Source organism: Oratosquilla oratoria, unplaced genomic scaffold (assembly GCF_046742065.1).
Source record: "Oratosquilla oratoria isolate Oo_2021 unplaced genomic scaffold, ASM4674206v1 SCAFFOLD135, whole genome shotgun sequence".
NCBI lineage: Eukaryota > Metazoa > Arthropoda > Malacostraca > Stomatopoda > Squillidae > Oratosquilla > Oratosquilla oratoria.
The window spans coordinates 192293-218579 of record NW_027467491.1 but is presented as its reverse complement, the minus strand read 5'-3'; the positions used below and the strand labels follow the sequence as shown (position 1 = coordinate 218579).

At 41.7% G+C, this 26287-nt stretch overlaps 1 protein-coding gene across 4 annotated transcripts in view; it reads right to left on the bottom strand.

The window, feature by feature from the left end:
* LOC143022662 (uncharacterized) overlaps window positions 1–26287 on the bottom strand; it is a 62783-nt gene that overhangs the window by 25759 nt on the left and 10737 nt on the right. Inside the window, exon 1 of one of the 4 annotated variants that reach the window (XM_076180989.1) lies at window positions 2210–2304. The exons of the other annotated variants lie outside the window; for them this stretch is intronic. The gene's annotated coding sequence lies outside the window, so the exon portion shown is untranslated. Of the gene's footprint in view, window positions 1–2209; window positions 2305–26287 lie in introns of those variants that run through there. 4 annotated transcript variants of the gene reach the window in all.

Genomic DNA, 26287 nt, shown 5'->3' with positions numbered 1-26287 from the left:
TATAGCTCATTTGTTAATTTTTTGCAGATAATGTTTGCACACCTCCAACTTTGTTCCTTATGCTTTTCATGTCATAATGCTAGCAATCAGATCCGAGATGTATCTTTAAGAATTAGAACATATATACATACATATATATATATATATACATATATAATATATATATATATAATATATACAGTATATATATTATCAGCTGTCGCAAGTTCCTTTTTTATATCCAGGAGATGCCAAGATATGAGAGAGGGTGGAGGGGAGTGGAGTTTATTGGGGATGGAATGAGCAGGAATGATTTTTATTCCTTTGTTTTTTGGCTACCTCCCTTGTAAGGGGGAAAAAGCAAGTTCTCTTCATAAGATGTGCTGTTTAACTTCATGAACCAAAGACTTGCTGAAAAGTCAATTGGTCAGTTGCCCCCAGGTCTCTCTCTCTTGCAGGAGACACATGGCCCCTAGCTAGATAACTCTGTCAGTGACCTTCAGCCTGGCCCACGTCGTGTCACTCATTTACCTAGTTGTTGAACTTACCTAGTTGTATTTTATGGGAACGGGAGCTATGCTCATGGTGTCCTGTCATCTGGCCCACATGTCACTCATTTACCTAGTTGTATTTTACAGGAAGGGGAGTTATGCTCATGGTGTCCCATCGTCTGGCCCACATGTCACTCATTTACCTAGTTGTTGTACTTACCTAGTTGTATTTTACGGGAAGGGGAGCTATGCTCGTGGTGTACTGTCTCCATATCTTGTTTTATCTAGACTCGTTTTTGCACACACCACATTCTCATCTAATCTGTTCCAAACATCTATTAAACTTATGGTAGGTATGTTGTGTTGTCAGGATGAAGTGTTCAGTGTCTTTCCATGTGGTAATTGCATCTGGAATATTTTGAATTTGTGGTAAGGCAGATTCTGTGAACTTGGTCATGCTTATGCGACTTGAATTTCTGGGGAGTGGCTTCTCAGTAAGGTTTGTGTCCGAAGGAATTTGATGGGTGCTGTGACAGGATTCCCAGCAGTCTACCAGATGATAAAATTTGATATAAAAAAATAGACCATTGCAATCTCCCACCTCCAACTTAGGGGCTGGCATCATGCAAAATAGTTTTTTTTTTTTTTTTTTTTTTTTTTTAAGACTGAATTGACAAAATTGTTTTGTTACCTAGATCTTATGTTTTATTACACTCATTGTTGAATTTTAAATGATGCAATATTTATTGACAAAAATTATTTCTCAGCATTTCCCCAAGAATCAGTATGCCAGTGCTTACATTTTTATATTTTTGTCAACAGTCATGTATTATTTATTCATATTGTTTTTTAACTTCATGACCCAAGAGCTTGCTGAATAGTTTAGAGCACAGATTTATTTTATTCATTTATTTTCTATTAATTTATCTTTATAGAAGGTTGAATTGCCATAAACATCTTATTACCCAGACCTTGTGCTATATTCGTTCCATTCATAACTAATGAATGGTACAACATTTATTGACAAAAATTATTTTCTCTACATATATAGAGATGAGGTGGCAAAATGAAAAGTTAAGGCTAGAGTAGTGAGTTTATTCAGAGCCAGACGTTTTGACCTTTACGGTCTTCCTCAGTCCACTGAGGAAGACCATAAAGGTCAAAACGTCTGGCTTTGAATAAACTCGCTACTCTAGCCTTAACTTTTCATCTTGCCACCTTCTATATTTGTCAATTTAAGACATTTTTAAAGTCTTAAATAGACAAAAACATGTATTTTATATAAACTTTTGTTTTTATATCATCATCCATCATGTATGAGAAATAAGTTGACGCAGCCCGAAGGGATTTCTCCGTCTTCTCCTTTTCTGCACAAGGGGACAGAGAGGGGGATCACCGAATTAATGAAGCAGCCTTGCTGTGGATGTGCTGAGTCTTGTGACACTGCCTCTGACCCAGGGCAGTGGACAGGATGCAGGGATGACCCATCATCCAGGAGGTGCCAAGATAAGAGGCAGGGAAGAGGGTAGAGGGGAGTGGAGTATGTTAGGGATGGAATGGGTGGTAGTGGTTTTATGCCTTTGTTTTTTTTGGCTACCTCCCTTATAAGGGGGATAAACCCTTGATATATGTATGTACATTCCTGTGGGTAGTAAGTATATATTGTTAGATATGTCTGTATTTTGTAGATCCCATCCTTGTTGCCAGTTTGTTGTATTTGTACTATGACTGCTACATACCTCTGGGTAGTATATACTTTGTAGATCCCATTCTTGGCACTAATTTGTGGTGGTTCTTAGAGAAACTTTTGGGCTTCTTCGTTCCTTTATAGGTATAAGTGGTATAAGTACAAGAATGTAAACAAACATAATGAGTGTTACAGAATAAATGAACATCACCTTTCTGTTCAATCCTATTTATAAAGGATTACATACATACCATTTCCATGCTTTGCTTCTGAGCATTTCTGAAAAGGACACTTTTCACAGTTTTTGTTGCATTCCTTGTTACACTTGTAATAACTTTTCAATCTTAGAGAAGATTTGGCATATAGGTGCCTTTTTATGTTCTAATGCCTGAATTTGTTTTGGACATCCAGCTGCTGTGTCCATATTTCAGTTGCAAAGATCTTTATTGAGAGTAAAACATATCAACTTCTCATCTCAATCTGGAAATGCAACTCTGAGTGGTTGACACTTTCCAGATGGGCCTGTATAGCCACGACAACCATATGGCATGGAGTGCACGTCAAGTCGCCTACATGGCTAGACCTGATGCTCCTTTGACATGGTGACCCTGCTTGACCTAACCTAACCTAGTCCTGTGCAATTATGTAATTACACGCCATGGGTCACTACCCTTGCCGTATATATATATATACAGTACTTGATAAGAAAATATGGATGGGGCCGCCACCATTCGTACTTCTTTCTCCAAAATGGAAAGACCCTAGGAGCGGGGTAAATGATATGGACAAGGAAGTGCGAATGGACAAGTGGGCAGAGCTAAGGGTAGCATTTATGATGCATGCTATCAATCATCCCTCAGTTGCCTCATAGCCTTCGTGGGAAGGCTTTTTGTTCTGTGTGTTCTGGTGACGCCACCTAGGCGGCCAGTGTTTTTTTTTTGCAGACAGAGGTGCTTTCTAGCCTTAATATGGGCAAGAACAAGTATTTATCACAAGAGACAATAACCCAGATCATAGCTTTACATAAACCTGATCACCAAACAAAGGAAATAATAGAGCAGGTTGGGGTTGGCAAGACGTCTGTGTGCAAGTGGGTTGCCATTTTTAAGAGGGAAGGTAGCTGTGACACACCCAGTTACAAACCAAGGAAAAAGTACCCCAAAAAGACATCCCCTCGTGCTACTAATGTTATCAAGAGACAGTTAGAGCATAGTCCACGTGTTACCGCCAGAAAAATAAAAGAAAGTAACCCGGGACTCTTTGGGGAGGTTAGTGTGCAAATAGTTAGCCGCTGCATTCATGACCTTGGGTACAGAAGCCACCACCCGGTGAAGAAGCCTCTTCTCACTCTTAACCAGAGGTGCCATAGGGTCGAGTTTTGCAAGAAATATCTTCAGTGGGATGATGACAAGTGGCTGGATATTCTCTGGAATGATGAGTCCACCTTTACTGTGACTGGCAATAGGGGTGGAAACGTGTATCGGCGTGCGGGTAGCGACCCTCTTAACCCCCGGTACGTTCAACAAACAGTGATACACCCTGATTCTCTCATGGTATGGGGAAGTTTTAGTGGAAGAGGACTTGGGAGCCTTGTTGTACTTCCGAAAAATGTAGAAGTGAACCAATATGTTTATTATGAACTCTTAAACGACCACCTGGAGGATTCTTTTAAGAGCTCAGGTGCTAACATCTTTACATCTTTCAACAAGATAATGCCCAGTGTTACTCAGTGGCTTAAAGACTGTCATATACCTTACATAGCAGACTGGCCAGGCAATAGTCCTGACCCAATAGAAAACCTGTGGAAGCACATTAAACAAGACCTGCAGGGTAAAGATACGAGCTCTGTGCCCAAGCTCGAGGCAGCCATTCGCCAATCCTGTGCTAGTATAACCCCTGCACATCTTGCCAAGTACGCCACTTCCATTCCAAACCGCCTTCGTGAGATCATTGCACGTAAAGGCCACCCATCAAAGTATTAGAGGTACGAAGTGAGCTTTTGTTTATTGATTTATAATTCATTCATTCTCCTCATCACTCATTCTTGCTTACCGTTTGTACTTCCTTGTCAAGCACTGTATATATATATATACATATATATTTCTAAACAGAAATGTGGTAGCACATTTGTAAATGACTTGTCACAGGAAACCCACAGTCAGAGAAAATAAACTTTGAATGAAAGAAGATTCTATATTTTGGCTGTCAACTGTAGCCCTCTTCAGGAAAGTACATACGACAGAGGACAAAGGGGACTTATAAGCTACAGAAACACGTCCTCTCTCTTTCCTGTGTTTCTGTAGCTTATAAGTCCCCTTTGTCTTCTGTCTTATGTACTTTCCTGAAGAGGGCTACAGTTGACAGCCGAAATATAGAATCTTTTTTTCATTTGAAGTTTATTTTCTCTGACTGTGGTTTCCTGTGTGTCATATATGTATATATATATATATATATATATATATATATATATATATATATATATATATATATATATATATATATATATATATATATATATATCGGCTCCTGCCACGTGTAAAATCAGTTCACACGTACCTTACAATTAATTAAGGTGACAAACTCACCAAAACATCCTCCTTCTGTTCTTGCAGTAAGATCATTGCCCAAAATTTTACTATCGCAACCTCATCTGTATGTCTTCCACCTTTAAACGTATCAATGGCTGACAACCAATGACTGTTCCCCTCCTATTACTATTTACCGTAAGTGCTGAAAGGATTTAAAGTGGAAGCACTATCAGAAAGGATACACTTTCAAAAATGCCATGCAATGAAAGGATGAACTACATTGTTGTGCTTATTTTTTTGCCTTTGTCAAATACCAAGAAATAAAAGATTTGTCATGGCCAATGAACATAAAGTTCTTGCTTAGTATTACATTGATTGTGTTTTTACTGCTTAAGCTTTAATTAGGTATGAATTTTATTAATATAGGTCACAACAATTTTAAGTAGCAAATTCTTCAATTTTGACACTTGTTCAAAGAAACCAACACTTATTTTCTCTCATTTTCTTATTCTCTCTTTTGTCATGTATGTATTTTTTGGTTGATTTGTTTGTGGGCGTGATGCAAGGATGACCCATCATCCAGGAGGAGCCAAGATAAGAGGGAGGGAGGGAGGGGGGTGGACGGGAGTGGAGTATGTGGGGATGGAATGGGTGGGAGTGGTCTTTATGCCTTTGTTTTTTGGCTACCTCCCTTGTAAGGGGAAAAGAACCATTGGTATATGTATTTACCTAGTTGTATGTTGCAGGGGAAGAGCTATGCTGGTAGTGACCCACAGTTGTATCTTTCTGCATCCAGTTCTTTCTTAAAATCATGTTTAGTTTTAGCACTCACCGTTTTCTCTTTCAATTTATTCCATGTATCTATTATTCTGTGTGGAAAGCTGTTCTTTTTCAAATCTCTTCTGTAACTGTCCTTCTTAAGTTTCTTCTCGTGTCCCCTTGTGTTTCTTCTGTATGCATGTATTTATGTGTATGTATTTATTTGATCATCTTACAGAACAACCAACAACATGGGTTGTATGGCTGTATGGAACACAGCTAAATATCAGCCCCACGAGACATTGCTTGTACCTACAAGTATCCCTATATTTGTAAAAAGGAAAATCTGAGTAAGGGTGCATCTAAAATTGGCCTGTATTTACCTAGTTGCATTATGTGGGGAGGGAGCTATGCTCATAGTGACCAACCTTTGTATCTTTCAGCATCAAGTTTTTTCTTGAATCCTGTCATGAAAATATAATAAGAGACACAGGTATTTTGGTGAGAACATTAATTTCCATGGTATTTTCTTTCCAGGAAAACCTTGTCCATATGGCTAGTTTTATGTGAACAGAGTGTGTCTTCACATTGCACTTTCCAAGAAATCTTGGAGTGCAGCTAGTGTGGCTTGCAACAACAACTTCAATGCAAGTCTTGCCGTATTTGACGACTTGGACGTTTTTCAAGAGTTTCAGTCGAGCATGGCAAAAAGTGCTGGTGCAGGTCAGTACATACATATACCAAGGCTTTTTCCCCCTTACAAGGGAGGTAGCCAAAAAGAAATAAGCATAAAATCATTCCCACCCATTCCATCCGTAAATACACTCCACCCTCCCTTCCATCTTAGCACCTCTTGGATGACAGGTCATCCCTGCACCTTGTCCACTGCCCTGGGTCAGAGGCAGTGTCGCAAGTCACAGCACATCCACAGCAAGGCCGCTTCATTAAATCGGCGACCCCCCCTCTCCATCCCCCCATGCATAAAAAGAGAAGACGGGGGAGAAATCCCTTCGGGCTGCATCAAATTTTGCTCACACTTACTACCTCACCCCCTATCCCCCCACCCATTCCACCTCATGCATAACATCATCCATATACAACCATTCTCCATTCACCCCTGTCTTTTGTCCTCTCCCATCCTTCCTCAACAGACCTTCCCCTCTTCCCCAAAGCCCTCTTTACCTTCACCCCATCCATCCATCTCATCCTAAGTTGTCCCCTCATGTTCACTCCCTCCACATCTGCCTTCCATACCTCTTTTACTAGTCTTTCTTCACTCATTCTTTCCATGTGTCTAAACCATCCTAATACTCTTTCATCTACCCTATCTCCCAACCCCCTTTCCACCCCTATTCTCCTCCTCATTTCTCACTCTATCCAGCCTAGTAACCCCCATCATACTTCTCAGACACTTCATCTTGAGCACATTCAATCTCCTTCTCTCTTCCTCTCTTATGTTCCATGTTTCTCCCCCATACAGTGCTGTTGGCACAATCACTCCTTTATACAGTCTTCTTTTAGCATCCACACTTTTTAATCCTCCAAGGCATTTACTCACTTCTCTCAATCTACACTCTACCTCCACTCCACCTTTTCCTGCCACATTTGCACCCAAGTAACTAAAACTATCCACTTCCTCCAGGCAGTTGTTAAGATGATGAAAGCAGGTAAGGCACCTGGTCTGGATGGATGCCATTCAGAATGTCTTAAAAAAAAAGGAGGTACAGTGATGGTGGCCTGGCTGGTGAGGTTATTTAATGTTTGCTGGAGAGAGGGTAGAGTGCCGGAGGACTGGAGGAGTGCCTGCATAGTTCCACTTTACAAGGGAAAAGGGGACAAGTGTGAATGTAGTAGTTTCAGAGGGATTAGCTTGTTAAGTGTAGTTGGGAAGGCTTATGGGAGGATCTTGATTGAGAGGATTAGGAGAGGAACAGAGGGAGTAATTGGTGAGGAACAGTGTGGATTTAGGATGGGTAGAGGTTGTGTAGATCAGATCTTTGTGGTAAGACAAATATGTGAGAAAGCTATAGGAAAGGGGAATTATGTTTTTTGGGCTTTTATGGATCTGGAAAAGGCTTACAATAGGGTAGACAGAAAGGCACTGTGGGAGGTTATGCAGATATATGGGATAGGAGGAAAGCTTCTAGGAGCTGTCAAGAGTTTTTATGAGAGCAGTAGAGCTTGTGTCAGGATAAGAAATGGAGAGGGTGAGTGGTTTGAGGTAAAGGTGGGACTTCGTCAAGGATGCGTTATGTCGCCCTGGCTATTCAACTTATACATGGATGGGGTTAGTGCGAGAGGTAAATGCAAGGGTAGTGGGTCAGGGATTGGAGATGGTTAAAGAAAATGGAGAAAAGAGGGAGGTGAGCCAGTTGTTGTTTGCTAAGGACACAGCGCTTGTGGCAGGATCGGAGGAGGGACTGAGGAAGTTGGTGACAGAGTTTGGGAGAGTATGTGATAGAAGAGAGCTAAAGATAAGTGTGGGTAAAAGTAAGGTGATGAGATGTACAAGGGGTGAAAGTGGCAATAGACTAGAAGTGAGCATTGAGGGAGAGCAACTGGAGGAAGTGGATAGTTTTAGATACTTGGGTGCAAATGTGGCAGGAAAAGGTGTAGTGAAGATGGAGGTAGAATGTAGATTGAGAGAAGCGAGTAAATGCCTTGGTGGATTGAAGAGTGTAATGAGGAATAGACATTTGGGAATGGATGTTAAGAGGAGACTGTATGAAGGAGTGATTGTGCCAACAGCACTGTATGGGGCAGAAACATGGCACATACATACATACATATACCAAGGCTTTTTCCCCTTTACAAGGGAGGTAGCCAAAAAGGGAAAGGCATAAAAAACTCCCACCCATTTCATCCCTGGAAGTGAACATTAAGGGAGAGCGACTGGAGGAAGTGGATAGTTTTAGATACTTGGGTGCAAGTGTAGCAGGAAAAGGTGGAGTGAAGGTGGAGGTAGAATGTAGATTGAGAGAAGCGAGTAAATGCCTTGGTGGATTAAAGAGTGTAATGAGGAATAGACATTTGGGAATGGATGCGAAGAGGAGACTGTATGAAGGAGTGATTGTGCCAACAGCACTGTATGGGGCAGAAACGTGGAACATAAGAGAAGAAGAGAGAAGGAGTTTGAATGTTTTTGAGATGAGGTGTCTGAGAAGTATGGTGGAGGTTACTAGGCTGGATAGAGTGAGAAATGAGGAGGTGAGGAGGAGAACAGGGGTGAAAAAGGATTTGGGAGATAGGGTTGATGAAAGAATATTAGGATGGTTTGGACACATGGAAAGAATGAGTGAAGAAAGACTAGTAAAAGAGGTATGGAAGGCAGATGTGGAGGGAGTGAACATGAGGGGATGTCCTAGGATGAGGTGGATGGATGGGGTGAAGGGGGCTTTGGGGAAGAGGGGAATGTCTGTTGAGGAAGGAAGGGAGAGGACGGAAGACAGAGGTGAGTGGAGAATGGTTGTATATGGATGATGTTGTGATTGCATGAGGAGGAATGGGCAGGGGGGTGGGGGGTGGGGTAGTATGTGTGAGTAAATTTTGACGCAGCCCGAAGGGATTTCTCCCCGTCCTCTCCTTATATGCAAGGGGGGTCGCCGATTAAATGAAGCGGCCTTGCTGTGGATGTGCTGTGTCTTGCGACACTGCTTCTGACCCAGGGTGGTGGGCAAGGTGCAGGGATGACCCGTCATCCAGGATACATGGAACATAAGAGAGGAAAAGAGAAGGAGTTTGAATGTTTTTGAGATGAGGTGTCTGAGAAGTATGATGGGGGTTACTAGGCTAGATAGAGTGAGAAATGAGGAGGTGAGGAGAACAGGGGTGGAAAGGGAGTTGGGAGATAGGGTTGATGAAAGAGTATTAGGATGGTTTGGACACATGGAAAGAATGAGTGAAGAAAGACTAGTAAAAGAGGTATGGAAGGCAGATGTGGTGGGAGTGAACATGTGGGGACGTCCTAGGATGAGGTGGATGGATGGGGTGAAGGGGGTTTTGGGGAAGAGGGGAATGTCTGTTGAGGAAGGATGGGAGAGGACAGAAGATAGGGCTGAATGGAGAATGGTTGTATATGGACGACGTTGTGATGTATGAGGTGGAATGGGTGGGGGAGTGGTTGTATGTGTGAGCAAAATTTGACGCAGCCTGAAGGGATTTCTCCCTGTCTTCTGTTATGCATGGGGGGATGGAGAGGGGGGTCACCAATTTAATGAAGCGGCCTTGCTGTGGATGTGCTGTGTCTTGCAACACTGCCTCTGACCCAGGGCAGTGGACAAGGTGCAGGGATGACCCATCCTCCAGGAAGTGCTAAGATAAGAGGGAGGGTGGAGGGGTGTGGAGTGTATTCAGGGATGGAATGGGTGGGAAAGATTTTATGCCTTTTCCTTTTTGGCTACCCCCCTTGTAAGGGGGAAAAAGCCTTGGTATATGTATGTATGTATAAATAGTAGATCTCTTTCTCTTCTTTGTTCCAGAAGTGTGTTTCTTGGTGTGTTCCACCTTAGTTTGGCCGTGGTTAGCACTCCCAAACTACTAAAGCAATATAGGTGCCAGTATAGTATGTGGCCCACAAAATTTTTCTTTGGTATACTATGTGGCCTACCAGACTTTTGTTTCGGTATGAACCTCCTGTCTCTTAAACTTCGATAGTTTGGGAGCGCTAACCATGACCAAGCTAAAGCGGAACGCACCGGGGAATGCACTGAGGAGCGCACCCAGCTCTGGAAGTTGCTAAAAGTTTTGGGCTTGGCTCATGAATTGAGTGTCAGCCCCTCATTGCTACGCCTGCAGAAAGAGGTGTCTGTGTTGACAGGTTTTGAAGATGGGTAGCAAGGAGACAATTCCCTGTTTTGTTGTCCATCTTGCAGGACTACCACATGCAGGTCCACATCATTGGTTCCTAGCTTGTATGATTCTATTGATAATGATAGTAACGTAAGTGTTTTTATGTGTATGTCATTGCACTATTATAGCTTTGTCAATTTTATGACTTAAGGCAGTGGTCCCCAACCTGTAGCTCGCAGGCGCCATGGCGCCCTCGGGACCCTATCATGAGAGACAAAGAGAGAGAATGTGTTGGAGGGGAGGAGTGAGTAAGTGAGTGAGGGTGTGGGACAGACGAATGCTACATACGACACTCTCTCTCTCTCTCTTTGGGGGAAGGCACCCTCTGCTGTGTTTATAATGACAGATGTAGCCAAAAGGTTGGGGACCACTGACTTAAGGAAATAAACTCTCCTACTAGGATTCAAACCCTTGCCTGAGCAGCTTGCTTTTTACAAGACAAAGACAGTACCATCATGGTGACATGATGGTATGTATGGTCTTGTACAAAGCAAGCTGCTCGAGCGAGGGTTCGAATCCTAATAGGAAAGTTTATTTCCTTAAGTCATAATGACAAAAATATTAATGACTTGAACGTTGTTTCAGTGACAATTGATTAGGTGGGAGCTGCAAGCGACTTTGACCTACACCACGGGTCCTGGACCTGGTTGAGTGGAAGCAAAGTTCTTCCTTCCAAGTGGACTTCAGCAAATGCATTTTTGTCATCAGAGGAGTGGATGTACATTGACCCAGGAAAGCAGTTTACCTTTTAATGACTATGGACGTGGATCATGGGTGAATTACATGTGTCAGCGCGAACCCCTCTATTATTTAGGTGGAGATGCAAAACCTCAGCCAAAGCCTTATATAGGTATGCTACATTGTGTTCCATTAATTGTCATACTGAGACTGAACATTGGAATAGCCAAGATGCTTTAATAAAGATCTTATTCCTATGACATTCATCTGCACATGGATATAAATATTAAGCTTCAAGTATTATCCTACAATCATATTGGGGAGCATTGTTTGAATAATCAGATGTTTTAATAAAGATTTTATTCCTATGACATTCATCTGCAACTGAATATGAATATTAAGCTTTAAGTATTATTGTACAATCGTGTTGATGAGCATTGTTTAAATAATCAGATGTCATGTTGACTTTTATTTCAGATAAATCGACTGGGTGCCCACAAGAATGGGTGAAGATTGAGCATCAGTGATTTACATGTCCGACAACAACAACCATGCCACAGACTGGAATAAAGCTGAACAGACATGCGCAGCCTTCCATGGAACACTAGCCGTCTTCTCAAACGAAGCTGAGACTAAAAACATTAGAAAGTACCTGAAACTTAAAGGTAATAATGGATCCTCATAGACTAATAATTTGAAGTACAGTAACTTTGACATTGATGGAGTTTCTGTTCATTGGTGAAAGCCTAAAATGAAACCCTTTCTTTGCAGTATTAACCTCTGATCCAGTGTTTCCCAACCTTTTCCGACCATAGCACACCCCCTGTCGTCATGTCTAAGCAGTCCAGCATTCTTATTGTGTTATTAGAAGGATAAAAGAAAGTGAAGTGTACTGCTTGATGATTTATTTTCATGATTCCTTAGAACTGAAACAAATTGACAATATTGTTTGTAGAAGAAATAAGAACACCCTAGAAAAATAAAATAGCATGGAAAAAGTCAAATATGCACAACTGGGTAATCAATGATACATATATAATTGATTTCAGCACCCCCCCAGGTTGAGAAACGCTGCTCTAAGCTATGGTGATGCATTTTACAAAAAATTTCCTCTATTTTGCTCAATTATCCTACTTAGCTGAGGGTGGGGGCTTGTGCTGGAGGGATTAAGACTACAGTAAAATTCCTTTTATCCGACCTTCGAACATCCGAGTTTCTTCTTCAATATCCCAAGTCGGATAAAAAGTTGAATCTGTCCAAACATCCGACCATCAAGTGGAGGTTTAGTTGTTGCTATCACCACTACCGACTCATGGTGCTCAGGTTGGCTGCTGTTATTGCAGGTATTTCAGCGTTTGCTTACATTTTGCCATTGGTGGTTGTTTCTCCTCCACTCTGTTGTGTTGTTTATTATGCTTTATTGTACCATAAATAAGTGAAAGTGTCCCAAACCATTTTTTTTTTTTTTTTTTTTTTTATAATCTGTTAGTTTACGTCCAAACATCCGATCTAGGGTAGGTTCCACCAAGGTCGGATAAGAGGAATTTTACTGTATCTCAATTAATCTCTTTACTACAGTGGCACACTAAAAACTAGTTCTATCCCATTCCAGACAATTTCATTCAGCTGATATCTCAGTTACTTTGATGTGACGGTGAAGTTTGCAGATTTGGTGTCGGCCTGTCATGTGGAGGGGGTTTCGGGCTCTGAATCTAGATGTTTGTGATATTATTGAACCACTTCGGTATGATGACACCCAAGGAGGCGTCATGAGGCGTGAGCGGGTACATATACGAGGATGCCAGCGTTTGTGTCTTGATTATCTATTTTTTGTAGTTGTATATGACTTACCCCTAGATTCTGTGAACTGGTTTGATCACATTTTCTCTCTTTATTATTACTCAGATTAAAATAGAACGAGTAATACAGCAGTGACTTTATATTTTATAATGCAAGTGGTGTGATGCATTGTACATATGGCAGCCAATGCTGTGCACAAGAATTTGACTCGTACTGAAGTGGTTAAGACAAAATTCCAAACCTTCCGGCACCACTTATTCAATCAAATATACTTTTTATAGCAAAAATCTTCCATTTTTTTCTTTAGATCAGGTAATATAGTCCTAGTCTCTATTACTTGAAAATTCATTAGTTTATCTGGTAAACTTTTCAGATTCATGTTCTAAGTGGGTGGGCGCAAACAACACTCTTTCCGGTACTCACCGCCTCTGGATTTGGTTGGATCGTTCATCAGTGGAGAATCGCATGTGGCCTGCCAGCTACCCAGTGAAGAAGGAAGAGAAGATGTGTAACTACGAAAGCAGGGATATTGCATGCACACTCAAATACCCTTTCATTTGTAGTCAACCAGTGAGAGGTGAGTTGGGGGGGGGGGGATTAAATTCAACTTTAATGGCTTGTTTGTCATAAAGTTGGGTTATTATTATCATCACTATTATTATTGTTATTCTTATTATTATTACTACCCTGGGATGGGGTGGGTGGATGGGGTGAAAGGGGCTCTGGGGAAGAGGGGAGGGGCGGAGGATGGGGGTGAGTGGAGAGTGGTTATATATGGATGATGTTGTGATGCATGGGGTGGAGTGTGTGAGCAGGGTTTGACGCAGCCCGAGGGGATTTCTCCCCGTCTTCTCCTTTTATGCATGGGGGGACGGAGAGGGGGGATCGCCGATTTAATGAAGCGGCCTTGCTGTGGATGTGCTGTGTCTTGCGACACTGCTTCTGACCCAGGGTAGTGTACAAGGTGCAGGGATGACCCATCATCCAGGAGGTGCTAAGATAAGAGGGAGGGTGGAGGGGAGTGGAGTGTATTCAGGGATGGAATGGGTGGTAATTATTCTATGCCTTTTTTTTTTGGCTACCTCCCTTGTAAGGGGGAAAAAGCCTTGGTATATGTAAGTATGTATTATTTTTAGTACTTTTAATATTATTATCAATATTTGTTGGCTTGTTCGTCATAAAGTTCATAATTGTACAAAATTACTAGTTTAATTTTTTTGTTTATTTTACTATTATTATTGCTATTAATATTATTTTTTTTTATATCTTTAATATTGTCACCATTATTATTATCATCATCATCATACGGTGCCGCATACATAGGCGGCCTGAGGAGCAAGCGGATACGCGAGCCTGCCATATCGGCGTCTTGATTATATCTATTGTAGTTGCCCCTGCATAATGACATACTCTCTAAACTGTCTTCATCACATTTTCTATGGTTATCAAAATTCACGGGTGAGAGAACGATCGATAAAAGTGGTGACTATATTTTATGATGCGAGTATTATTACGACACATCGTACGTCTGGCAGCTAATGCTGCCCGCGAGATTTTGCCCCATACTGAAGAGGTTAATGGAAGCTTGCTGGCTAAGCGCGTTAGGGCGTCATTACTTGCGGTAAAAGTCAAGGGGATGGCGGTTCAAATCCTGCCATCAGCGAAGTTGAACCAAGGGCACGATTCATTAAAGTCCAGACTACAAAGCCCTCTGTGAGGGGCACCAACTTAGCCTCCCATTAAGGGGGAGTTTGTGACATTAAACCAGATCATCATCATATCATTATTATTAGCTGTCCTTGCCTTCTGATAGAAGGGAGTTTGTGACGTTAAACCAGGGCAAAGTTCTCAGTGATGCACCCCCCTCCCCCATCACCACTTCCCATTTCTGCCATCCCTTATAGGCTGTTTTAGCTAGTGGCTTGCGAAATAATTAAATAGATTTTATAAATTGTATTTAATGTCCCTATTGTAGAAAGGATAAGGGAAAAAGGTTTCATATTCTGTTGATTCTAATGCAAAATTTGTATATTATGGTAATTTACATTCAGGGCTCCTTTGACCTTTTTGTATAATTGTTTTGTCAGCCTTGTGGGCATGGCCATGTTCAGACTAGAATTGCTGCCCCCCCCCCCCCTACATATATTGTCCCAGCCATATGCAACACCCTGTGCATGACATTATCCTTAAACATAAGAGTACTGGTATATGCTGGAAAATCTTATACATATATGTAATTTTTTTCAGAATTAGTATGTCCATGAGGGTGGTTCTTCATTCACAATTCCTACTTTTTCCTCTCAACTGCGGCGAAAAATTGGAATGACGCTAACCTGAATTGAGACGATTCAGGATCTACCCTTGCAGTGCTAGATGAACCTGTTATTTTCAGAAAACTTGTGGAATATTTAGCAAAAACAGCTGGAAAAGGTAAGGTCCTTGGTTTAGATAAAATTCCTCTTTCCTAATCAACACAAATTTTATTGATAAACACATATACCAAAGGGTCCCCCCCCCCTTACAAGGGAGGTAAGGACATAAAAACCACTCCCACCCATTCCATCTCCACTCCCATCCACCCCCCTCCCTCCATCTTATCTTGGCTCCTCCTGGATGATGGGTCATCCCTTTATCTTGCCCCCTGCCTTGGGTCAGAAGCAGTGTCACAAGACACAGCACATCCAAAACAAGGCTGATTCATTAAATTTGCAACCCCCCCCCCCTGTACTCTCATGCAGAAATGGAGAAGACGGAGAGAAATCCCTTCAGGCTGCGTCAAATTATTTTTCACACATACACCCTCACCCACTCCCCCTCATAGGGTAATCTTGGGGCACAGATTCCAAAAATAAGTTAAGCTAGACTGGGTAATAGGTTATCTAAGATAATAGATACCAGAGCTGGGTGTATTCCTTGGTGTGTTCTGCTTTAGTTGGGCCGCAGTTAGCACTCCCAAACTATTAAAGCAATATAGGTGCTGGTATAGTATGTGGCCTACAAAACTTTTCTTTGGTATAGTATGTGGCCTACCAGACTTTTATTTCAGTATGAACTTGTCTCTCAAGCTTTAATAGTTTGGTGGTGTTCACCATGGCCAAACTGAAGCGGAATGCATCGAGGAATGCGCCCAGCTCTGGAAATTCAGCTCACTCAACCTTTGCAGTCTCAATTCTTTTCACCAATATAGAATATGTATGTTTAAGACAGATTGAACATTTTTAGAAGCTCTGCTTTATTAAACTTTCTACCAGCAGGAAGACTTACTACTGGGCATGCCGGGGTTTTCTTAAATTTCTTACAAATTTCACACTTGTCACTGACTTTCTGTATCTTTTGTTTCCATGCTTCATCCAGCATGCCAGCCTCTTTAATCAACCTTATCAATTTATCAGCAGTGGAATGTGCAAATTGTCTGTGTAGCTTAAGCACCTTCTTTGATATTTGATTTGCTTGCCCTGTAAATAGCACTAATTTGCCTTTCTATTTGGTGCCTTCACAATCCAGAAAACATAATGTCCAGTTGAAGTTATTCCCAGCTCACTTTCCCGACCGAACATTTGCATTGTATCAGTTTCAAAGCTCAAGATCATTCTTCCACATTTCATTGCTGATCTACTCATAAGTAGTGGTATATGGCAATCTACCACTTCAGTACAGATCATGACCTTTTATCCCTGTATATAGCATGGAATAAGAACACTACCTTGGGATATAATCTGTCTCCCATCACAAAGTCGAAAAGTAATGTAAGATGCCTTTCTTGTTATACTTTCACTATCGTATGGAGATAATGTCTCAATGTAAGAATGTAGCCAATCTTCTCCTCAAACTGTCGTTGTACATCCTGAATCTAAAACAATAGCACCCAGAGACTCCATTAGCAATTCCTCCTGCCTCTCAGCATTGTCATCAGCTAATAATGTTAATTATACTTCTTGTTTGCTGGAGAGAGGGTAGAGTACCGGAGGACTGGAGAAGTGCCTGTATAGTTCCTCTTTACAAGGGAAAAGGGGACAAGTGTGAATGTAGTAGTTTCAGAGGGATTAGCCTGTTAAGTGTAGTAGGGAAGGCTTATGGGAGGATCTTGATTGAGAGGATTAGGAGAGGAACAGAAGGAGTAATTGGAGAGGAACAGTGTGGATTTAGGACAGGTAGAGGTTGTGTAGATCAGATCTTTGTGGTAAGACAGATATGTGAGAAAGCTATAGGAAAGGGGAAGGATGTTTTTGGGCTTTTATGGATCTGGAAAAGCTTATGATAGGGTAGACAGAAAGGCACTGTGGGAGGTTATGCAGATTTATGGGATAGGAGGAAAGCTTTTGGGAGCTGTCAAGAGTTTTTATGAGAGTAGTAGAGCTTGTGTCAGGATTAGAAATGGAGAGAGTGAGTGGTTTGAAGTAAAGGTGGGACTTTGTCAAGGATGCGTTATGTCGCCCTGGCTGTTCAACTTATACATGGATGGGGTGGTGCAAGAGGTGAATGCTAGGGTAGTGGGTCAGGGATTGGAGATGGTTAAAGAAAATGGAGAAAAGTGGGAGGTGAGCCAGCTGTTGTTTGCGGACGACACTGCGCTTGTGGCAGGGTCAGAGAAGGGATTGAGGAAGCTGGTGGCAGAGTTTGGGAGAGTATGTGATAGAAGAAAGCTAAAGATAAATGTGGGTAAAAGTAAGGTGATGAGATGTACAAGGGGTGAAAGTGGCAGTAGACTGGAAGTGAACATTAAGGGAGAGCGACTGGAGGAAGTGGATAGTTTTAGATACTTGGGTGCAAGTGTAGCAGGAAAAGGTGGAGTGAAGGTGGAGGTAGAATGTAGATTGAGAGAAGCGAGTAAATGCCTTGGTGGATTAAAGAGTGTAATGAGGAATAGACATTTAGGAATGGATGCGAAGAGGAGACTGTATGAAGGAGTGATTGTGCCAACAGCACTGTATGGGGCAGAAACGTGGAACATAAGAGAAGAAGAGAGAAGGAGTTTGAATGTGTTTGAGATGAGGTGTCTGAGAAGTATGGTGGGGGTTACTAGGCTGGATAGAGTGAGAAATGAGGAGGTGAGGAGGAAAACAGGGGTGAAAAAGGATTTGGGAGATAGGGTTGATGAAAGAATATTAGGATGGTTTGGACACATGGAAAGAATGAGTGAAGAAAGACTAGTAAAAGAGGTATGGAAGGCAGAGTGTGGAGGGAGTGAACATGAGGGGACGTCCTAGGATGAGGTGGATGGATGGGGTGAAGGGGGCTTTGGGGAAGAGGGGAATGTCTGTTGAGGAAGGAAGGGAGAGGACGGAAGACAGAGGTGAGTGGAGAATGGTTGTATATGGATGATGTTGTGATTGCATGAGGAGGAATGGGCGGGGGGGTGGGGTAGTATGTGTGAGTAAATTTTGACGCAGCCCGAAGGGATTTCTCCCCGTCCTCTCCTTATATGCAAGGGGGGACGGAGAGGGGGGGTCGCCGATTAAATGAAGCGGCCTTGCTGTGGATGTGCTGTGTCTTGCGACACTGCTTCTGACCCAGGGCGGTGGGCAGGGTGCAGGGATGACCCGTCATCCAGGAGGTGCTCAGATGAGAGGGAGGGTGGGAGGGGTGTGGAGTGTATTTAGGGATGAAATGGGTGGGAGTGTTTTTATGCCTTTCCCTTTTTGGCTACCCCCCTTGGAAGGGGGAAAAAGCCTTGGTATATGTATGTATGTATGTACTTCTTTATAATCATTATCACCCTCATCTATTGCTTCCATTACACCACTGCTAAGACTAGGCCTTTCTCCCTTTTCAGTGCAGTTTCTAATCCAATGATCTGTTGATCCACATCGAAAGCATTTCGATGAACCACCACCTTGTCCTCTAGGCCATTTTCCAAGACTATTGGTCCACCTGCTTCCGTACCTTGGCCTAAATCCTCAGGGGCGAGTGTCAAATCGGTTTCCACTAGCTTGCAACACAGGTTCACTTAATTTTAACAGGTTCACACTTTACAACTCCATTCGAAATATTTCCACTCAAACTGTGATCCATAATACCATCACCAAACATCCTTTGCAACATATTTCTCATTTCACTAAAAGTAACTGTTGCTGTTGTAGATATTGCCAATTGAATTGAATATCAGAAAGATCACAACTTTTCAGTAGTCGAAATGCCAGAACTTGGTCAGGCAATTCCATTTCATACTCTATTAACTTGAAAAGTCTTCTTTCAAACTCCACCAAGTACTTAGGAATACTCATTTCAAATGGGTGCTTAAACATCTCAAACTCTGAATAAGCGATAAAAGCTCGTCTGTTTTTATTCAATGAAAACACTTCATCTAATCTATTCATTAGTTCCTTCATTCCATCTTTACTGGCTAATTTACCTATTTCAATTTCACTATTCACTTCTCTGGCTTTGCCAGTCAATGTCAAATGCACAGCAAGAGCTTGCTTTTCTTCATCTTCTTCTTGCTTTTCTTCTGCCAAATAGCAATATCCTTCTTCCACTGTTCATAATATTTTTTGTCTACTAATTTAGGTGGATCCTTTATTACCAACGGTGCCATTATCACAAAAGTTTGCCAGCAACTACGGTCTGCTACCAAAGTGCTAAATTACACTTAATGGCAAATCTGCTCAATTACTGCTTTGTAAATTCATGTATACCTTAGCTCGCTTCTCCATAAACTGCCTAGCCAGGTCTTGTATTTTTCTTTAAATTCTTCATAATATTCCAAGTTCACACTGTCTCTTTCCGCTTCCAATTCGCTTATTCAAAACCGATTCGCTTTGTGTCATCAACAGTTGTACGTCTTGAAACAATTTTTACTCCAATATATATATATTTTTTTTCATTACCCTTTACTCTCCATAATACATATCACAAATATGCGTATATTTATTTATAATCTTAACATGCCACATTGGCACCCAAGTATCTAAAACTATCCACAAGCAGTACCAGCTGAAAAATCTTCCTCCTCAAACATGTAGAACAACCTACCTCCCATACCACACAATATACCCTCAAAAAAATATATTCTTCCTCAGATTACTAAAAAGTTCTTCAAGATAGATCACCAAACTCAGTACTCCACAACCCCCCCACCCCCGATGCTAGCCACAGTGAAAATCCCTCCCAAAAGAAATAAGAATGACACTGGCATGCTTACATTGAGGACACCATACATCATTAAAACGGTATCAACTCAAAGTAGGCCTGGCCACAGAATTAAACTGTCTTAGATGCAACCATCACATAGAAGACATCACCTCATCCTACAATGCCCCACACTAACAATCCAGTATGGGCACCTAATCTCAGTGAGACACACCTCAACACCCTTCAGACCGTACAAAACAAAGCATTAAAAACAATTACAGGCTGTACATATACAACACCTACAGACCATCTACACAGAAACAAAAGTCCTCTAAGTCAAAGATCACCTTGACACAAGAGGCACACAGACACTTGCTGCAGCCCGCACAAACACACCAAGACACATAAAGAAAACACCCAAATATTCTCTTCCTCCAAAACCACCAAATACCAGCCTCCAGAAACATACTCATAATCACATCACTCACTGCTCCATTAACACTCTAAAAGACAACACATTGCTGCATGCCAGACCCCCTGATATCCATCCCACAGAATCCTCTCTCCCACGAAAGGACAGAGTCCACCCGGCCAGACTGCAATGTGGCCACCACCCAGCCCTTCTAAGCTACCACCAGAAGGGACTGGATGACTGCATTGTGGACAAATGCCCAGGATGTAACACTTCAACCCATACTATTCAATGTGTCAGGGAAGACTGCATTATACACAATCATGCATGCAAACAACACAACATACACTCAAGATCAATAAAAGTGGCGTTTACATACTTGGACGAAGACATGATAAAAAAAATATTGGTTACATTGATAAGGCCTAGATTAGAGTATGCGGCGACATTGTGGTCCCCCAGTACCAAAAAGAATACAAAGAAAATAGAAAGAATCCAAAGAGCAGCTACAAAAATGGCACCTGCACTTGCAAACCTATCATACGAGGAGAGATTGGCTAAACTGGAGTTACCGACACTGGAGCAAAGAAGAGAGAGAGGTGACCTATTGACCATCTACAGAATCATGAGAGGCACAGAGGTACTCGATAGAGAGAACTTACTTAACCACTTCAGTACGGGACTTAAATCTCGCGGGCAGCAGCCAATGCCAGCCGTATGACGTCACGTAATAATATTCTTATCATAAAATATAGTCGCCGCTTATATCGATCGTTCTCTCTTTCACCCGCGAATTTTGAAAACCACAGAGAATGGGATTCAGGGCGCATTTGGGAGAATGTAAAAACACAGGGGCGACTACAATAAATATAATCAAGACGCCGATATGGCAGCATCGCGAATCCACTTGCTCCTCATGACGCCTACGTGTGCGGCACTGTATGGAAGGGGTTAACTGGGACAAAAGAAACACAAGAGGACATGGAAAGAAAATAAAAAAACATAGCTATAGAAGAGAACTGAAGAAAAACAGTTTTCCTCATAGAGTTTTGGACACTTGGAACAAACTGGACAATGAAATAGTATGCGCAAAAACCATTCATGAGTTTAAAAACAAACTAGACACTGCAAGATACAAAAAGGCGGGACATCACGAGCATAGCTCCCCTTCCTGCAAAATACAACTAGGTAAATAAAGGATTTGTGGGAAAACTTCGTTTCGGCCATGGCATTCCTTGGGGAGACAGGACCACTCGGACAGACAGTCTAGGGAACAACAACAACAATCCCTAGGCAACATTGTATTTCTTCCCTGAGTGACTTATGGGCCCACCCAGTGCCTGTAGCTGGTTACCTGGGAGCTGTGGGTTGTCTCCTGGAGGAGAGATTGGGGCAGAGGATTAGGAAAATTGTGTCCACTGGCATGGAATCATTATTGAAGGTGATGGATGGTGTCAACTTTATCTTGTCTGTTTAGGCAATTCCATGGTGGTCAGGCCTCAGGCAGGTTGGATATAGTATCTCTATCTGATATGTTTAGGTTTGGGATTTTGCCTTCTCTTTGATCTGCTGTTTTTATGTGTAGCTATATTGAGTGGTGTGCATTTATGTCACTTGCCAGGCCATTTAGTGACTGGAGTTGGGGTGTAAGACCTTGGGATGTTGATGTTGATGTTCGCTTTATTTGCATTTGTATGGTAACTGTTTCTGTTGAAGTGTCTATGAGCAAGCTGCCAAGAAAATTCAAACATACCTCAAGGAGCTGGCAAAATTTGACATGAAATGGGTTGCTACAGGCCTTCAGTCACTTTTGTATATATATATATATTTTTTTCATTATGTACATCTCATCTCAGATAAATCCATTTTCTTGCAGGAATCGTGGATAAGATGGGAGCAGTTCCAGGTATCCACCAACTCAGGGAGGTAGGAGGAGAAGGCGTGCAGCAAGGAATGCTTAAGGTAAATTTGCCATAGGTTTTATTATCAAATTTTACAATAATGTATATATCTTCAAAACATTTGCATATTTCCACACTGGCAGCATGAAGGGCTTCAAATGAGACAGGCATAAGTTAACCCTTTGGGTGTTTAAATAGGGCAGATGTTCATAGTGATGTCCATTTTCCCCCCCAAAATCCAAATTGTCAAATGTCCATCAAATTTGCTGTCCATACGCAGTAAAAGTATGAATTTTATAAATATGGTACAAATTTTCAAGTTAAGTAAGTTGAAATGGAGACTCTCGTGAATTTTTAAATTTTTGTGTTGAAAAAGTACCAGGAGAAAATGGGAAAATTTGCCGAGAGTCATACGAGAGGTAAAAAGAAAAGAAAAGAGAAGTAAAGCAAAAGGTAAAGGAGGCAAAGAGGAGAGCAGATGTGAAATGGGATATGATGACAGAAAATTTTGAAAGTAATAAAAAGATGTTTTGGAAAGAAATTAAGAGAGGAAGAGGAGGCGAATCAAGTAGAGAAGAAAAGGTAAAAGGTGTAGATGGAGAGATGATAATGGAAGAGAAGGCAGTAAGGGGAAGATGGGCAGAGTATTTTAGGGAGTTGCTAAATGTGAAGGAGGATGGGGAGGGAAAGATAGTTGCAGTGGGAAGTGCTAAGAAAATGACTGTGATGAGTGAGGAAAATGGGGGAGAAATAAGGAAGGATGAAGTGAAGGCAGTTGTTAAGTACATGGAATGGCTTCAGAAGTGATACGGCCCAAGCTCACACAAGACATGAGTTCAAATCTAAATATGATAATTGGAAATTGAGTTGGGGGGTAAATTCCGACTGTCACCTCCAAGAGGGGCCCCCTGGGTAACGCTAACGACAGCGGTGGGCTGCGACAGGCCTAGCAAGCCGGCAGTTATCTATACAGGTAAACGTCGACTTACGATGGCATTAGGTTTCGATAGAGCCATCGTAAGACGATTTCATCGTAAGTCGATCCCCAATTTGTGTATCACTCTGTTCCGTGGTCACTGTACCTAGCCTACCTGTATATTAACCACCAGAGATACTGAATATAGCCTATTAAACATGCACAGTAGTTTATTTAATTATTTTTATTCTTTTTACCATATTCAAACACTATAATATGTATTTTCAGTACGGGACTTAAATCTCGCGGGCAGCAGCCAATGCCAGCCGTACGACGTGACGTAATAATACTCGCATCATAAAATATAGTCACCGCTTATATCGATCGTTCTCTCTTTCACCCGCGAATTTTGAAAACCACAGAGAATGGGATTCAGGGCACATTTGAGAGAATGTAAAAACACAGGGGCGACTACAATAAATATAATCAAGATGCCGATATGGCAGCGTCGCGAATCCACTTGCTCCTCATGACGCCTATGTGTGCGGCACCGTATGGAAGGGGTTAAATATATCATATCGTCGTCATTGTAAAGTCGAACAATCGTAAGTCGCGGCCATCGTAAGTCGACGTTTACCTGTACTTTGCTCGAGAAACTCACGCTACGCCTTGGAATCAGGTAGACCAAACGGAGACGACTAGGACCGATAATGGACATGTGCTCGGAAAAACTCTTCTGCTGGGAACTATAAACTGTGCAACCCTGAAGGATAAGGAGGAGGAGGTTGTTGAGATGATGAAAAGGAGGAAAATTGATGTACTGGGTCTGGCAGAGACTAGAATTAGAGGAGAAGGTAGGAAGATACATGGCAATTACACTCTTATATGGAAAGGAAAGGATGATGCTCGACATGGAGTGGGAATACTTGTTAGCCCAGACCTTGCTAAAGGTATAGAGAGAATTCACTATATAAGTGAAAGAATAATAGGATGCGTATTAAGGATGAGGGAAGAGAAAATAGGGGTTATACAAATATACGCACCACAGAGTGGAAGAACAACAGAAGAAAAAGAACACTTCTACGAGATGCTACAGGCTGCTATTGATCTCTTTAATGAAAGATTGAAAATATTTGTAATAGGAGATTGGAATGGACACTTCGGAGTAGACAGGGTAGGATATGAGGATGTCATTGGAGCCTTTGGTGTAGGAGACAGAAATGCAGATGGAGAGAGGGTTTTGGATTTTTGTACCCTGAATAATTTGAAAATAATGAACACCTTTTTTCAACACAGAAGAGTCGCATAAGTGGACTTGGTATGGATGGACCAATGATAGAGGGGAATACGTATGCAGATCAATGATAGATCTTATAGTCTGCAATGATAAGAGAAATATATCAAATGTAAAGAGCATTCCCTCGGAGTCAATGAATGCTGACCACAGGCTAGTGGTGGCCAAACTAACTTTCAAGAAATTAAGATAAAAGCCGCCCCCAAAAAGAAGAAGACTCAATCTGGTCAAGCTAAAAGAGGGTGAGATTAAGCAGAGGCTGAACGGAAAAATCGCAGATGAGGTGACAGTACAGAATGATCAAGCTGTTGAACATATGTGGAACTATCTTAAAGACAAGTTGACTAATATTGCAGAAGAAACTATTGGAGTGAAGTATGTTGGGGGGAAAAGAAAGAAACAGACCCCTTGGTGGACTGAAGAGGTGAGGGAAGCAGTGAAACAAAAGATGAAGACTTTTCGCACACGGATGAAAAGAAGAACAAGGGAAAACAGATTAATGTACGAAAGTGCAGGGAAAGAGGCTGAAAGGATAAAGAAAATAGCAAAGAGAAAATTTTGGGATCAATTAGGAGAACAGTTAGAAGATGATTTTACTACTGGAAGGAAATTACTTTATAGTTTAGCAAAAAGCTATCGTATAGGAAGCAGGGAAACTTGTTCAACCATTAAAGATAGGGAGGGTAACATCCTGACAAACCCTGCTGATATAGACAATAGATGGAGAGAGTATTTTAGTGAGTTGCTGAATGTTAATGAGGACGAGGTGGCGGACCATTGGGAGATGGGAGAAGTGAGAAATGATGAGAGTTTGGAAATAACATCCAACGAGGTAAAGGCAGCAATTAAACGAATGAAGAATGGAAAATCTGCAGGATGCGATGGCTTGCCGGCTGAGATTTTTAAAGAAGCAGAAGAGACTTTATTGCCATATTTAGTGTCTATGTTCAATGCAGCATATAAAACAGCAACAGTGCCTGCAGAATGGAGTAAAGCTCTGATATGCCCTATCTTTAAGAAAGGGGACCGGACAGTCTGTAGTAACTACAGAGGAATATCACTTTTGCCGCATATAGGAAAGGTATATGAAAGAATACTGGAGGCCAGATTAAGAATTGTAGTTGAAAAGAAGCTGGGTGAATGGCAATATGGTTTTCGACCAGGAAGAAGCACCACAGACTTGATTTTTGCATTGAGGATGCTCGTTGAAAAGGCATGGGAATGGAATGTTGAGAAACATGTGATCTTCCTGGATTTACATAAGGCTTTTGATAGAGTGCCAAGAAGGAAACTATGGGGTGTGCTTGAGGATCCCCAGTATGAGGTACCTACCCACCTTGCAAATGCAGTAAAAGGACTTTATCGTACATCTGAAAGTGCAGTGATCTCCGAATATGGAGCTAGAAATTGGTTTGAGACAGGGCAGTGTGTTGTCACCATTGCTTTTTATTGTGTACATGGACTATATAATGAAAGAAATAACTCAGATGGAGGATAACACGGTTACTTTTGCCTATGCTGATGATGTGGCACTTATAGCTGATGATCTAGAGACCTTACAGGAAGCTGTGGACAGATGGTCTGAGCAATTGACAGAAATGGGAATGGAGTTAAATGTCGGAAAATGTGAATACATGAACGTAAGCAGAATTTCGGGAGATGGAGGAGTTACAATAGATACCCAAGAAGTAAGAATAGTACACAACTTCAAATATCTGGGAGCTGATTTTAACAGCGGAGGGGATATACTTTCGGAAATAAGTGAAAGAATCAAGAAGTATAATATAGAGCTGCAGTCACTATACCCACTTCTTAAGGATCCCGCGATACCAAGGAAAGTGAAGAAAACTATCTATATAACTATATTAAGACCAGTACTGTGTTACGGATGTGAGACCTGGAAATTAACCAGTAGGACAAGGA